A 15003-nucleotide genomic window follows, 5' to 3' on the forward strand; every position below is an offset into this window, starting at 1 on the left:
AAGGCCAGCTGAGCCAGACCAAGGCCAACCTAATCTACTACCATCCATTGATCTGCAGTCGTGTGGACAAAATGATTGTTGTTTTAAGCCACTGAGTTTGGAGGTGCTTTGTAATTCAGCAACAGCTAGCTTGTTCTCTCTCTTCTTTCTCACTCATTCTTTTTTCATTCAAGGATAAACTTCAGGATAATTTTATGTTACTCCACTTCTTCTGGTACTTAAGATGCTGTGATTTATGATAGTCAAGTTCCACCAGCAAATGGGGTGGGGGACTAGAACCTGGTAACTAAAAGGAAAATCTTTCCTTTTGCACATATGATGTAATGGCTTTTACAGATCTTTTGGCTACTTTGCTATCTGAAGTTGGGGGTTTCTAAAGCAAGCTCTTAACTTGTTATCTGACAAAGGGGAAAATATAAAGTCTATTAAAAGAAACAAATAGTGCTGTGTGTGCATGAAGAATATTATTGAATTTTGAATATTCACTACTCACTAAATTTTCAAACATTTTGCCCTGTGTACAAAAACAAATTTAGATTTCTTAAAACTTAAATCAACTACAATATTTTACATGACATTTTTATGAGATATCCAGAAGCTCTAGATAATATTGTTCTATTCTTATTCTATTGACAAGAAAAGGTAAGCACAAAAACATTAAACAATTTTTTCCCAAGGAGGGATGCAACCAGGAATTATGATGCCTTCAAAATTTGTTTCTATTCAACTGACTATGTAGAATGTCTGGTGAAGTTGAATAGTAATATTTTCTGCCTACAGAACATTCAAAACATTTTATAGGCCTTTATAAATTATTTTACTTCCCCACGAGATTGGAAAATCAAAATGTCTTATAGATTACAATTAATCATGGTGATTTGCATTACATTTACAAAATGCTTACACATCAAAATGATCCCCATTCATTTCTATTAACCCTCAGCATTTGCCAACCAAGGGCATTTCTAGCTAAAAGAGTTCCAGTATTGTCAACATTTAGATTTAACATTTTATGTATAGATTTCTCTCTTTTTCTTATTAGACTGATGTGTACTTTAAAAAAGTGAATTTATTTTATCTTTCTTTAAACTTTATTAATTTCGATGATTTTAGAATCAAGTCAACATGTATTTTTTGAATAGCCAACATCTTTAAATGTGAATAAATGTGTTGAATTCTCTAGAAACATAAAAGTCATATTTGCCCTGACTGATGTCCCTCAGTTGGTTAGGCATCGCCTCACAAAGCAAAAGGCTGCTGGTTCGATTCCCAGTCAGGACACATGCTGGGTCATGGGTTCTGCCTCCAGTCAGAGCATGTATGAGAGACAAGTGATTGATGTTTCTCTCTCACATCCATGTTTCTCTCCCTCTTTTTCTCCCTTCCTTTTCCCCTCTCTAAAAAAAAAATAAATAAAATTTGTAAAATAAATAAATAAAATAAAACAGTCATCTTCTCAAAAAGAAAATGGGTAACTTTAGAGTAAGTATCACAGAAAAGATGAAAAATGATGTACTCAGAGTCAGATCAGTTCGACACACAGTTCCTAATCAGAAAAATGCCATAGTGCTTTTCTAGTAGTTACTTCACTTAAAATAATTGAGAAGTCTTACCTTATGTACTTACAAAGTATCTTTCTCATTACAAGATCCCACATTTACTATCATTTCTTCATTAAAATTTATTGAAATGTTAATATAACACACATGAAGGATTATCATAACTAATGTTTGAAACATTCCTATGGGGTCCTTCTAAATTTTATTCCACATGTTACTTTCTGTAATATTTTTCTATGAATGTGATGATCATACAATGTATCCTGTTAGACAATCTTCTGAGAGTGAGGAGCAAAATACACCAGAGACAATTTGAGGCTCCTGCTTGGACCCTTATCATATGAATGAAAGCACTCTTAGCAAAGCAGGCTTCATAGGACTTTAGGAATTCTATCTTATGCCCGATCACCCCAGAATCTGCTCTATCTGGAAAAGGACTGCACTGCCCCCCCCCATCATAGGTTTTCAGGCTTAAGTGGCTAGGAGCCAGAAAGTGCTTCTCTCAGACAGAAATGGGGAATTAGGCTATATCAGAATAGCTGGGGGGGGTGCATCACTTCTTTGTTACAGTCCCCTGAGTTTTTCCTTGAGGACCTCCCAAGTGATTGTGTCTGGCTTAGGTTGCCCTTCCTCTAAGAGGTGGTACCGGTCATTGATTAACTGAGCAAGCATTGGGAGCAGAGACGGATGAGGCATTAGCAGCGCTGCTGCCAGCGAGATAAGCTTTGTCGCCTTAGTGGCTCACAGTCTGGAGGTTGCTCACTCAGCCTTATCCATAGGGAGCAGTTACAACTACTGAAACCAGGCAGAGCAGTTCCCAACAAAGTACTTATGAAATATAGGAGAACATGAATTTATACTGATACAAATCATAAGTAAACCAGTGTTTCATTTTATTTTGTTTTTTAATTCCAGAAAAATAACCTGGGTGTAACTGCAGGTTAACCCAAGATCATTCCCTTGCTTGATGTGATTCCTGGAAAACAAAAAGTTCAGAAGTTGTGTCAAGTGACCTGAAGTGACAAATTATGGGATCTTGTTGGGGGGAAAAACAGTGGTAGATAGCTAATGAAGTTATGAAAAATGGAGTGTGTGAATACTTCCAGGCCAGCATGAAGTCAAAGAACAGTGGTGAAAAAGATGGGAGAGGCCAGAAAATGAAAGATTTTCCTTGGAAGATGGAAGCTTAATATTTTGTAGTAGAGATATTTTGTGTAGCTAAAATGAAGGCTATTAAAGTTGAGAAAGAAAATACTGAGAATATTAACATAAATTAAAAAAACGACATATTGCCTTTTCTTTTTTTTATTAGAGTACTGATTTTACAACATACTGCTCAAAACATATGTACCATAGAGGGCAGGATGAAAGCTAGGCAATTTAAGAAATATTAAAAACATGTTCTTATACTTTTCTTATTACTTGTTGGGATGAATACTCCAAAAATGTATATATTTCTTCTTTTTAAATAAAGGCATTTTGTGACCTGAGTAATAATCACTACATCTTGCTTTCCCTCCCCCCACTCTTGTCTTCTTTCACTTTCCTTTCTCTTACTACTAGCACTTGTAGCTCTCTATCAGAACCAAAAGTGGTAGAAAGCCTTTTCCCAGGCTTTCTCCCACTTGGAGAGGCACTGCACATCCTGGGGTCATCTGCAGAGAGATAATTACAATAGTCAAATTCACACGGCCAGCATACCTCCTTTGTAAAGTGATGTTACAGCAAGAAACTTAGTTAACCATTATTTATTAACATAGTATGTGCTTAGAATGTAATGCACAGCGTTTAGGAGGAGAAGAAACTATCTTGTGGGTATGAGAATAAAAGAAAAGATGTTTAATGGAAGAACTGCACAGGCAGCACAATGACTGATTGCTTGCAGATACTAAAGACAAAAATTATTTTATTGCCTCATTAAAAAAAAGCTTGTATTTGACATCTTTTCAAAGTCAAGCTGTCCTTATTATTGGTTATATAATTGAGTAAGGCCTTGATCTTTTACTCAACACAATGTAATCTTATGTGAGAAATGCATAAATGATTTCAGCACTAAATGTTAAAGTATCAAAGGCTATTGTAGAGTTTAGAATACTGTGCAAATACTACAATAACAGAAAAAAACACTTTAACAATGCTTGTGGTATAAGAAATTATAAAACATATAAATTATGTTTTATATTAGTACATATAATCGTATATTTAATATACTATGAATTATAAATGTAGAAAATACTTAAAATATGTAAACTAGATGATTTTACATAATTACATGTATTAATTACATGTAAAATATAAGATTAATATAAACCAAAGACATGATCCATAAAGGAAATAATAGATAACATGGATTTTGTTACAATTAAAAACTTGTGCTTCTCATAAGATAAAAAGAGATGAAAACGACAGACATAAACTAAGAGAAACTACCTGCAAAAGGACTGTTATCCAAAACATACAAAGAACTTGTAAAATGTGGCAATTAAAAAAAAAACACATTAAAAATAGGCCAAAGGCCTGAATGGACACCAAGGAAGATATACGAGTACACAGTAGCACATGAAAATATATCCACACCTTATGTCTTCAGGTAAATAAAATGACAAGAGTGAGATGCTGCTACACACCTGTTAGAATGGGCAAAATCTAGAACACTGTAACACTGAAAGTTGATGAGGATACGGAGCCAGAGGAGTTCCTATGTGTTGCTGCTGTGAATGCAAAATGGCACAGCCACTTTTCAAGACAGTGTGGAGTATTATGTCCTTGGGAGGGGCCCCTGTTGTTGTATAGCAATTTTTGGCATCCCTAGGTGGGCCAAATATTGTATTGCCCCTCCCTCGGACTTCTTGTTCAGTAACAATACAGTTTGATGTCAGGTGTTGTGATCTCTCCAACTTTGTTATTCTTTCTCAAAATTGCTGCAGCATTTTGTGGTCATTTATAGTTCCATATACATTTTTGAAATGTTTGTTCTGCATCTGTGAAATATGGATCTTAATGGTTTCAGACTGAATCTGAAGTCTCAGGTTTTGTTGGAAGTACACTACAACATAGGACTTAAACACTGTCATACATTAAAACAGTTCCTCATTATAGAAGTCCATGTTGTAATAATAATATAACATTAATATTAGCTCATTGACATTTAATTATGGAACAATTTTCAGTGCTATAAAAGGAAAAAAGTCTATTCAAGTTTCAATTAACATAATGTTACTGGAAATAAGTTATTTCTTCAAACTACATCTCCTATTCTTATGTATATCTTCTACAATCATGTTGGCATAGTATTTACTTCTATTGTATACATTTTCTATAAATTGCCTTTAATGAGCAACAGATCAAGTTAGATTATGGATGAAAGATCAATCAAATAAACCAGCTTAGTTCTCAGGTTTAACTCATTTCAATTCTGTAATAACACTACATGGTTGTCCATTAATCATAATAATTTAGCCTTAGAATGACTATATTTTAATAGATTATGCCTAATATTTTTTTACTCTCAGTTCAGTATCATTTTAAAAATAGTTATGGAATTCCAACTCTGTGCCATGCACTTTCAAAAGCTTTGGGATACAAAAATGCATATAGTTTTAGCCTAGAATATTCTATTAAAACTAATAATAAACCACTCATTTTTTGTTCTTCATAAAATTTACTTTGGAAAAATTTAAAACTAAGAAAGCAACAGCTATTTCCTCTTTAAATTGTACTTACTATTTCCCAATTTCCTGCAAATGTAAAAAAGACAAAACCTCAGAGAAGCAGGTGCCATAAACAGGATATTACATATAGCTTTCATTGATTTGCTTTTTCTGACAGGACTTCTAATTGCTTTCACAAGACACTGATTTAAAATGAATTTAAAAAAATTTTAACAGCAGTGCTCTTGGTGTTTTCACATAAGAAAAACAGATGATCATGTTATCCAACTCTATGTACAAAATCCAGCCAAGGACATTTAAAGAAGAAATAATTTTCATTTTGTTGATTACTAATGTCAATCATTTTAGACTAAATTAAGTATGCTGTTCTTAATAAAGTGAGTATGTTACTGTTGATATTTTAAGCTGTGATACATGTGAATTTTTATAAGAATGTCAAGAAATCATTTCTCATCAAGATGGGTATAATTTTCCTGAAGGAAACAATCATTAATAAAAGTAAAAGTGAAGATATGCTGCCAGCATCTATTTCTGTGCCATAGTAGAGTGCATGTTATTGAAGATAGTAAATATATGAGACCAGAAGGGAAAGAGGAGGGAATTTCAGGGGGGAAAGGGAAGTGTTTACAGGAACAAGAATGAAAGATACACAGACAAAAACAATGGGGCGTGGAAAAGGGAGGGAGGTGAGGAGGGCTGGGGAGGTGGGCTGGGGTGGGAGGAAAAGGCAGAAAACTCTTCTTGAACAACAATTAAAATTTTAAAAATAACAAAATAAATAAAATAAAAAAGAATATTAAATTATTTAATATCTAATAATGATGTAATTTGTGTGATTATCTTTCCAACATTATTGTGGTCTTTATAATACACAGGGCAGTCAATTGCTCTTTCTGCTCTGAAAGGGGTCCAACCACATGAAGAAAAACTGGATATACAACTAAAAGAGTATACTGGACCTTGGCCATTGTAAATAATGCTGCAGTGAACATAAAAGCCATACAGAAAAAAATGAAGAGAAAGTATTATATAAAATATTTTAAATGTGTCTAACAAAATATAAAATCAATATATAGAACAAGTAAATCACATAAAGATGCCATTTTTATAAATCTTATAAATTATATGTGGATTAATTGTTTCTGTTTAAGGACATTATCAACTTTAATTTATCTTTTGATATTTTATGTACGTGTTCATTTTTAGAAAGAGAGAAAGGCAGGAAGAAGCATCGATGTGTGGTTGTCTCTCACGCACCTCCAACTGGAGACTCACCTGCAACCGAGGCATGTGCCCTGATGGGGAACCAAACAGGTGACCCTTTGGTTCCCAGGCTCACTCAAATCCATCCACTGAGCCACACCAGCCAGGGCTCACTTTTTAGATGAGTAATTTTCTCTGTTGTTTCTAGAAAAATTAAATTATTTCTAGTTTACACTTAAGATATTTCTTGGGACGTCTACTAGGACAAATCTTGAGCTTTGTCTTCAAATTGTTTCCTACAGGTTTTGGAAAGCAAGACCAAATGAATCACCAGGAGTAGAGCTGTCTGCAGGGGGTTTCTCTCTGTCCAGATATCTACTTTCTCTTAGTTTCCATCATCTACTAACTCTTATATTTATGCAACATAATCCTTACTTTTAAACTAGTTTTAAGTAGAGTTTTTGAACAGGGTATTCATTTTTCCATATTTTGACTGAATTTCATATTTGTTCCTTTAAAAGCAAATTATAAAAACATCATTAATAAATATAAAAGCAAAATAAAATTACAACAGTTTTTTGTAACACATGTAGAATTCCAAAAGTTAAATTCTTAACATTTAAGACATCTTTCAAATTTTAAAATTTGTTTCACTTATTGGACATGAAGTCTAACATATGAAATTACTTTTTCATAGATTATGATAATTTCATGTTGTCATGAGATTATCAGGCTAATATCATACTAGGATTTTAAAAGATCAGTACAAATCATATTCATAGTTTATAAAATTGTATTCCTCTTTCTTTTTCTTTTTAAAGATTAAAGTGACACGCATAGACACATTTTTTACAAGTTATCATTATTATTTACTACATCTAGCCAATTTTAATCAACAATTCTAAATAACATTGATAAGCACAGAACATTTTGCATTATGTATGTTTATGTGTTATATTTCCAACCTCAATGTAATGAACTCATCATTTTTACATTAAAGTGTTTTTAATGTTTCTAAAATATCCTGTAGTCAAGCATTATCTGTCTTTCCATATGATTTAAATTTGTATTTAAATGTTTCATCATGTTGTTATTTCACATTTATTTTAAGCCAGAAATGTACAGCTTGGGTACTTTTTGTTCAGTTTTAATAAAATCTTCATCAATAGATGGACCACAGCTATGTAATTGGTTTTTACATAGAACTCCAGCATTATTATGAGATTGTACTTTATCTTGCATGACAGTGAGTGAAAGATTGTCTAATTCCCATTTGCTCTAAGAACAACTCTGGTTATCTCACACAGCTGTTACAATATGGTAATTTGGTGCTGATTGAGAAAGAAGCTATCCAGGGAGAGAAATTCCGTAACTATTACACCTCATATGAGATACACAAGAAGCTGTCTCTCTTAAACTGCATCCAAAATATTCTGTGAGTACAGGGACAAGTATGACAAAATGTATTTTTAATCTATATACTCACCATTAGTTCCTATAATTCATTTGTTCACCTGTTAGAGTTTCTTAACATAATCTAGTGATAACAAATTAGAAAAATTCACAGAAATGTAGATCCACAGCTTTCTAATTCCATCCAGGAATTACATGTAAACAAACACGCATACAACTATAGATAGTCCAGAGGTCCATTAAGTATAAATTTAACTTTTCATAGAACTAATAAATAAAAATGTATTAAAGATGTTTTAAGATTCTTCAAAAAAGAGATAATTATCTCTTTGTCAGTTTCCTTTGAAAGTATATAAATGTACTATACAAAAATAATTAGCTTTATAGTTATTATTTTAAAGAACAATTTGGCGTGGTATAAATTAGGTAGTGAATTGACTCTTGTGAAGAGTGTTTGTAAGTGCCTTGGCATCTGTGACTACATAGACATATTCTCTTACCTTTTTAATTAGTTATGCAGCAAAAACTTAGATGAGTAGCAAAAAATAATAAGGCTATATATTAAAGTATAGATAGCAGCACATTGTAGCAATGTGCAAATATAACACTGAAACATTCATGTTTTGTTGTTGGTTTTACTAGTAAAAGCATTTCTTTATTTATTCAATATTTACAAATGTATTGAGTTTGTCCCCTTCTGGCTAGTACTTCATAAGCACTTCTCTGTATACAGAACTCCATCACTGTTGTCAGATTGATTTCTCATAAAACATCAGTAAAGGTTGGAAAAACATAAAAGAAAAATTTGAAAACATCAAAGAGTCCTCAAAGACAGTCAGGACTTAAGGTGCAAAGATCTTGGTAATAAGGGAACTTCATTCACCAAAGCCAAACTCACTTCAGCATTTTGTCCTAACAGTATTTGCTGATTCTATACTCAGTATTTGCACCTAACAGAAAAATAAAAAACCTGCATGTTAGTTTCTGCAGTTTCACTGGACTTGGGAGGAACAAAATGTAGTTTGAGTCTTAACTACAGCAATGATTATAAAAAAAAGCCACTGACAAGTGACCCCCCAAATCTGCAATAAATGTCTCCTTGAGACATCAAGCAAATAATATGCTGCACATAAATGAACCAGCCTCTGTGAAACTAAGATACAACTTCTAGTGTAGATTTCAGCATTTGTACAGTACTGAGAACACAACAGTCTGTGTTAGAATGCTGCAAGTTAGGAAATCACCCCAGGTAAACACTTCAGGCTTTCACTGAGATGCTCAAAGTCATTAAAGAGACCCTGTGACCGCATACGCCCCAGAAGTAAATGAAACATCAGTAATAGCCCCAGGGTAAAACCTCCCTGACTTTTGCAGGGACACCTAATAAAGAAATTATTTTTTTAAAGAAGATGACCTCATCCAGAGTATCTGCAATTTATTATACACAAAACCTTATATTTAATTAAAAATGTTATTAGAGTCACAAAACCATTGAACTAAATGGCTAGAATCATTTTAAAAAACAATAGGAACAGATCTAAATACGAATAGTTATTACATACAAACTTAAAACAATATGGCTAATATTTAAATATATATTTTAAAATATAATAAATTTTGCTAGAGAACCAGAATTTCTAAGAATAAAATGAAAATGCTAGCATTAAAAACAAAACATACTAAAACAAAAAAAAATTTGTATCAAACCCTGGCTGGTGTAGCTCATTGGATTGAGCATGGGCAGCGAACCAAATGGTTGTTAGTTTGATTCCCATTCAGGGCACATGGCTGGGTTGCAGGCCAGGTCCCCAGTGGGGGCCACATGAGAGACAACCACACATTGATATTTATCACCCTCTCTTTTTCCCTCCCTTCCCTTCTCTAAAAATAAAATAAATAAAATCTTTAAATTTTTTTTGAATCAGAAGGAACACAGTGGAATAAAGATTGAACTGAAAAATGTAAGAATAAATTATCCAGATTGAAGCAAAAATAAAATTGATAAAAATGTGTTAATAAATTGTAAATATATGGAAAATATTGCAAAAGTTAAATATTCTTGTCATTTGGAGTTCCACTATGACAGAAGAAAAAAGCCAGCCCATTAATATTCAATACATTACTAGCAAATACATTTTGAAAAGCTGAACTAAAAAATTCAAGGGAAATATAAAGAACTCATAATAAATCTCTCTGTGTGTATATACACACATTGCAATTGTGACCGAACAAGAGGAGGTCTGAGGGAGGGGCAATACAATATTTGGCCCACCTAGGGATGCCCAAAACTGCTATACAACAGGGGCCCCTCCCAAAAACAAAATACTAAAATCTACTGGGCCCTTCTGTCCGCCGCCAATTGGAAAGACATCTCTTAAAGCCAGAGATTTGTGAAAAGGAAACAAAATGTTTATTTAATGCTATTCAGGCCTAATGCCACCACTAAAATATCAAAGTCCTTTATGTATATACCTACACCCACACAGCGCTCCCTTCTCCCACTGTCCCAACTCCGGGTACTGTAAATCAGGAAAAGAGCACACGTCTGTGTTGCAGACCGCTGGCACCATCAGCTGTGTCACTGTGCAGGATCTTGAGTTAATCCAAAGTACTGTGGTACCCTCTCATGGTCCACTGGCAAGAGTCCTTTGTACCCAGTTCCAGTCAAAGTCTCTGTTGCTTTTCAGGCCCCGTGGCCAAAGGGGGCACCCCAAAGCCGCGTGGGCCTCTTCTACCAAAGCTGCAGGAGTCCGCACTCTACCAAAAGCATGTAGCTTTCTTCTTCACCTGGCTGCAGGGATCTCCCTTCTGGCAAAGCTGCGTGGTTCTTCCCTTTCACCTGGGAAAGAGGGGGTCCACACCCTACCAAAACCACGTGGCTCCCTCTTTCACCTCACCAAGAGGGGGTCCTCACTCTGCTGAAACAACGTGGCTCTCTCTCTCATCTGGCCAAGCGGGGACCCTTTGTGTCCTGGAGCCAGTCTTTTCCAAGCTCCCACACAGGCCTTCTCACTCAGGAGTGCAGCCCCTAGTTCCCATCTTGAGTCCCCTAGTTCCATCCTCAGTCCCCGCTAGTTCCATCTTGAGTCCCTGCCACAACCTTCCCCCCCCCTCTCCAAACTTGGCCACTGCTATTTAACATATCTATGAAACCAGTTAAAGGTTATAGATATGTTAAATAACCATTCCTCCATAGGTTAGCTCCAAAACTGTTGCTATGCAAAATAGCTCTCAATGGCCCTGGCTCCATTCTTTCTTCCCCCTGTGGGGGGGGGGGGTGTGAGGACATCTTATATGTCTCTCCAATATTCCTATATACTTTGAATTCTGGACACCATTCCAAATCTTTTTTTTGGGGCCCCCCCTGGCTGCACCCTGTATCACAATGACTCAATAATAAGCCCCAAAAATGACTTTTGAAGATAAAAAATGACAAGAAAATGCGATTAAAAGTCACCTTTAAAGGCTGAAAGATTATTGGCAATGTAAACTTATATACTCATAAAAATAACCTCTAGATAAAAGTTTAAAACCTTAATGTACACTTTTTAAATGGAAGAATTTAACATCAGCATTTATGCACTATGAAAAACTATAAAAATGGCTATTTAGATGGGAGCAAAATGATTTCAGATAAAAACATGGACTTTCATAAAGAAATTGAGAGTATGCTTATAACTTGAAGTGATTATTGGCTTTGTCAGCCATAATAGTAGCATGGTGAGGTGGAAGTATGTAGATTTGAAAACATGACAATAATTTCACAAGTGAGTGAAAGATAAGATTAAGTGGAAAAACATTTTTTCATTGTCCGAAAAGTGGCAAAATGAATAAATTAAGGAAGCGTATTTTTCACTGAGTTACAGACATGAAATTTATAGAGTAACCATTAAATGAATAATAAAAACATGTTTACTAATGAGCTAGTAAAAGGAAAAAAGAAAAAAACACAGGTTAATTCAAAAAAAGAGAGAGAGAAAGGAGAAGAAAGGAGTTCAAAGAAGAGATAAGCGAGAAGATAATAGGATGTCTGGTTAAACCCAAGTAAATCTACAATTTCACTCAACACACATAAAATAACACTCTAATTATAATTTAAGGGTATCAAAATTGATTTAAAAAAAACTGTATGCTGCTTACAAGAAACCCTGAATCTATGAACAATGCATGTTTCCAAACAAAGGTTGGAAAACAGAATTGCAGTCAAACTATAACCTCAAGAAAGATGCTAATGTCATACACAGAGTCCATACTTAAAACAATACTAGTAAGTATGAAGAGGAGCATTTCATAAGCATAAAATAGTCAATTTAACAGAAAAGTATACCATCCCAAAACTTTAATTACCTTGTAACATAGCCTACATAATTCTGGAACAAAATGTTAAGGAAATTAATATAAGATACAGAAAATCCTACAACTATTGTTAGAGGTTTTTAAAGTGATTTTAAAAGTTTCTTTTAAAATAAAACACATCTTTTTGGGTAATTGCTGGAATACACACACACACATTCTAATGCAAAATTAGCGAGTAAGCATTTTGAACAATACATCTGAAACTTAACAAAATTTCAACCCAAAATGCAACATATATTTGTTTCACACGAGAAAGAAACTTTAACCAAAATTGACAGAATACTTACAGATGGGGATCAGGCTGATAAACCTTCCAGGTTGTAAACATAGGACATATTTTATGGAAAGGAAGGACAGGTGACTCAGATGGTGACCTAAAAGTGCAAAGAATAGACAACCTTAGGGTGATAAACTGGATATTCAATAAAAAGTACTTCTCATTCCTTGAGCTCTGGACAAATATGTCTGCCCAAATTTCAAAATCGCTGTTGAGCAATGACTACTGTGTGCCCTCATTCTCTTCTTTATTGAGTGAGGATGACTCTTGCTGTTAATTTGCAGCTTTCCCACCCTTATGCTTTGGGAGTATGGCAGTCTTCTTAGTTCATAGGCCTCTAAATTATGAGGCTTACTGAGATGCTGCAAATCCTGAATAGGACTTGGGCTTCCACATTTATATTTAGAATTGCTTTAGATAATAAGGTACTATGACCGTGGTCTCCTCTAACAAAGTCCTGCCTACAGGACACCCACTGTAAAAAAATGATCTCATATAATATTATGATGAGACATTTGGAGAAAACAGTGAACACATTTATTAGGGGGAGCAAGAGGCATTGAGTGAAGTTTCTGGGTAATGAAGGTGTGTATACCTTGATTTACTTGGTAATTTTATAGATAAAAATAGTCAAAATTATTAATTGAAGAGGGCAGTTCAGGAGTTAGAAATTGATATCATACAAATTCTACCTCAAAATAGTAGTTTAAGAAAAAATATTTTTCCTTATCCTTCCAAATTAAAATGACAGACTATTGAAATACATTAGGGTTATGATTACTAAGAAGAAATGCTGAAATGATAGTCTATTGTATTGCTTATAACAAATAAGGAAAATAAAGTCTGCATGAATATAATAGAATCTAATCTCCATTTCTCTGAAAAATGATTTTTAAGAAGTTATAATAACATGATAGATATATTGTCAATTATCCTTTCTAGAAAAAAGCAATTAGGGAACACATGCTTATGTCCCTAGGCAATAAATAGGATCACGGGAGTTCACATTACTACTGTCAAATTGGTCTATTTGCATCAATATTTTTCTAATAGGACAGCCAGTGATAATTTGTTTTTACATAGAAGTGATTTATACAACGCATACATATAGCTCATTAAACTTAAATATTCTCCCAACTCAACCAACTTTTTTTAGCTGGATCACAAAACTTCCATGTATACTCTAATGAGAATTTGCAAAGTTAACCATTTCACAGGCACTGGGTGAGTTAGAATAGAAGTTGATTTAAAAACGTAGAACACAGTGAAATAAGCCAGGCAGTAAAAGACAAATACCATATGATCTGAACTATAAGTGGAATATAATGAACAAAGCAAACATGCAAGCAAAATAGAATTAGAGACATAGAAATAAAGAACATACTGACAGTAACTAGAAGGGATGGGTAGAGAGATAATGGCGGGGGAGGAGAAGGACCAAGTCAAAGAACATGTATAAAGGACCCAAGGGCAAAGACAATGGGGGACATTGAATGTAGGAGGTGGGGGTTGGGTATGGCAAGGAAGAGTAATGGGGGTGAAATGGAGACAACTATAGTTGAACGACAATTTTAAAAAATGTAGAACACAGTAGTTTTATTGTGAGAATAAAGTAATGGATTCACAGACTGAGGCCCTAGAGTAAGCCACAGTTTTATAACAGTGCATATAAAGATGTCTATCTTATATTCAGATGCTTTCTTGTCAACTACTCTGACAAACAAATAGCTGGAAAACAAGATTACGCAAGCAGAGGAATCCATGGGGTACTTTTGTGAAATTTCCCTACATGCTAGTATGAGTTCAGATTTAAGGGAACTTTTCTCTCATACCTAGTAATCAGAAAAGTTTATTTACAAAGATGTGTAAAGCTAAATGAATTAATGTGGAAGATCACTGTGGAAAAAAAGTATTTCATCAAACATTTTAAAGCACATTTATTTTTTTAGTCTTCTAGCAAGTCTTTAGTCTTGCTTTTCACATAATTAATTGATACAACATTGAAGTTGACAAAGTAATGTTATGAGAATTTTTGCATTTATATTCAAGAGAGTTTTATATATGTATACATATATATTTGCTATAATTATATGTATGTGTATATGTATATATTTTATTTAGCTATAATAAAGAAAGAAAATAAACATTTAAAGATCATTGTTGGCCTGTTTCTGTACTGAAGCTGGTATGTGATAAGTAAATACAAATGTGTTCACACATTCAAGTTTTAACTACACAGCTACTCCCTCAAGGGGGGAGTGCCTCAGAGTGGCCTGGCCACTCTTTCAAGAAGAGAGCACACTGACCCTTGCCTAGACAGGCTTTTGTTGGGCTTAATTTGAGCAGAAATACAGGTACAGCTCATTAATCATTGTCAGGCAGTAAGGATCAAATAGTAGATAGCATACGAAGAACTATTAGGACTTCTTCCTAGTCAGGGTCTATCAGTTAAAAGGCTATAAATCTTTGGGAAACAAACTCATTTCTTGCCTGGGCCTTTATCATTTAAGTAAGAGCATTCTTA

This window comes from Artibeus jamaicensis, unplaced genomic scaffold (genome assembly GCF_021234435.1).
Source record: "Artibeus jamaicensis isolate MK-2021 breed Jamaican fruit bat unplaced genomic scaffold, CSHL_Jam_final contig_388, whole genome shotgun sequence".
Classification (NCBI taxonomy): Eukaryota; Metazoa; Chordata; class Mammalia; order Chiroptera; family Phyllostomidae; genus Artibeus; species Artibeus jamaicensis.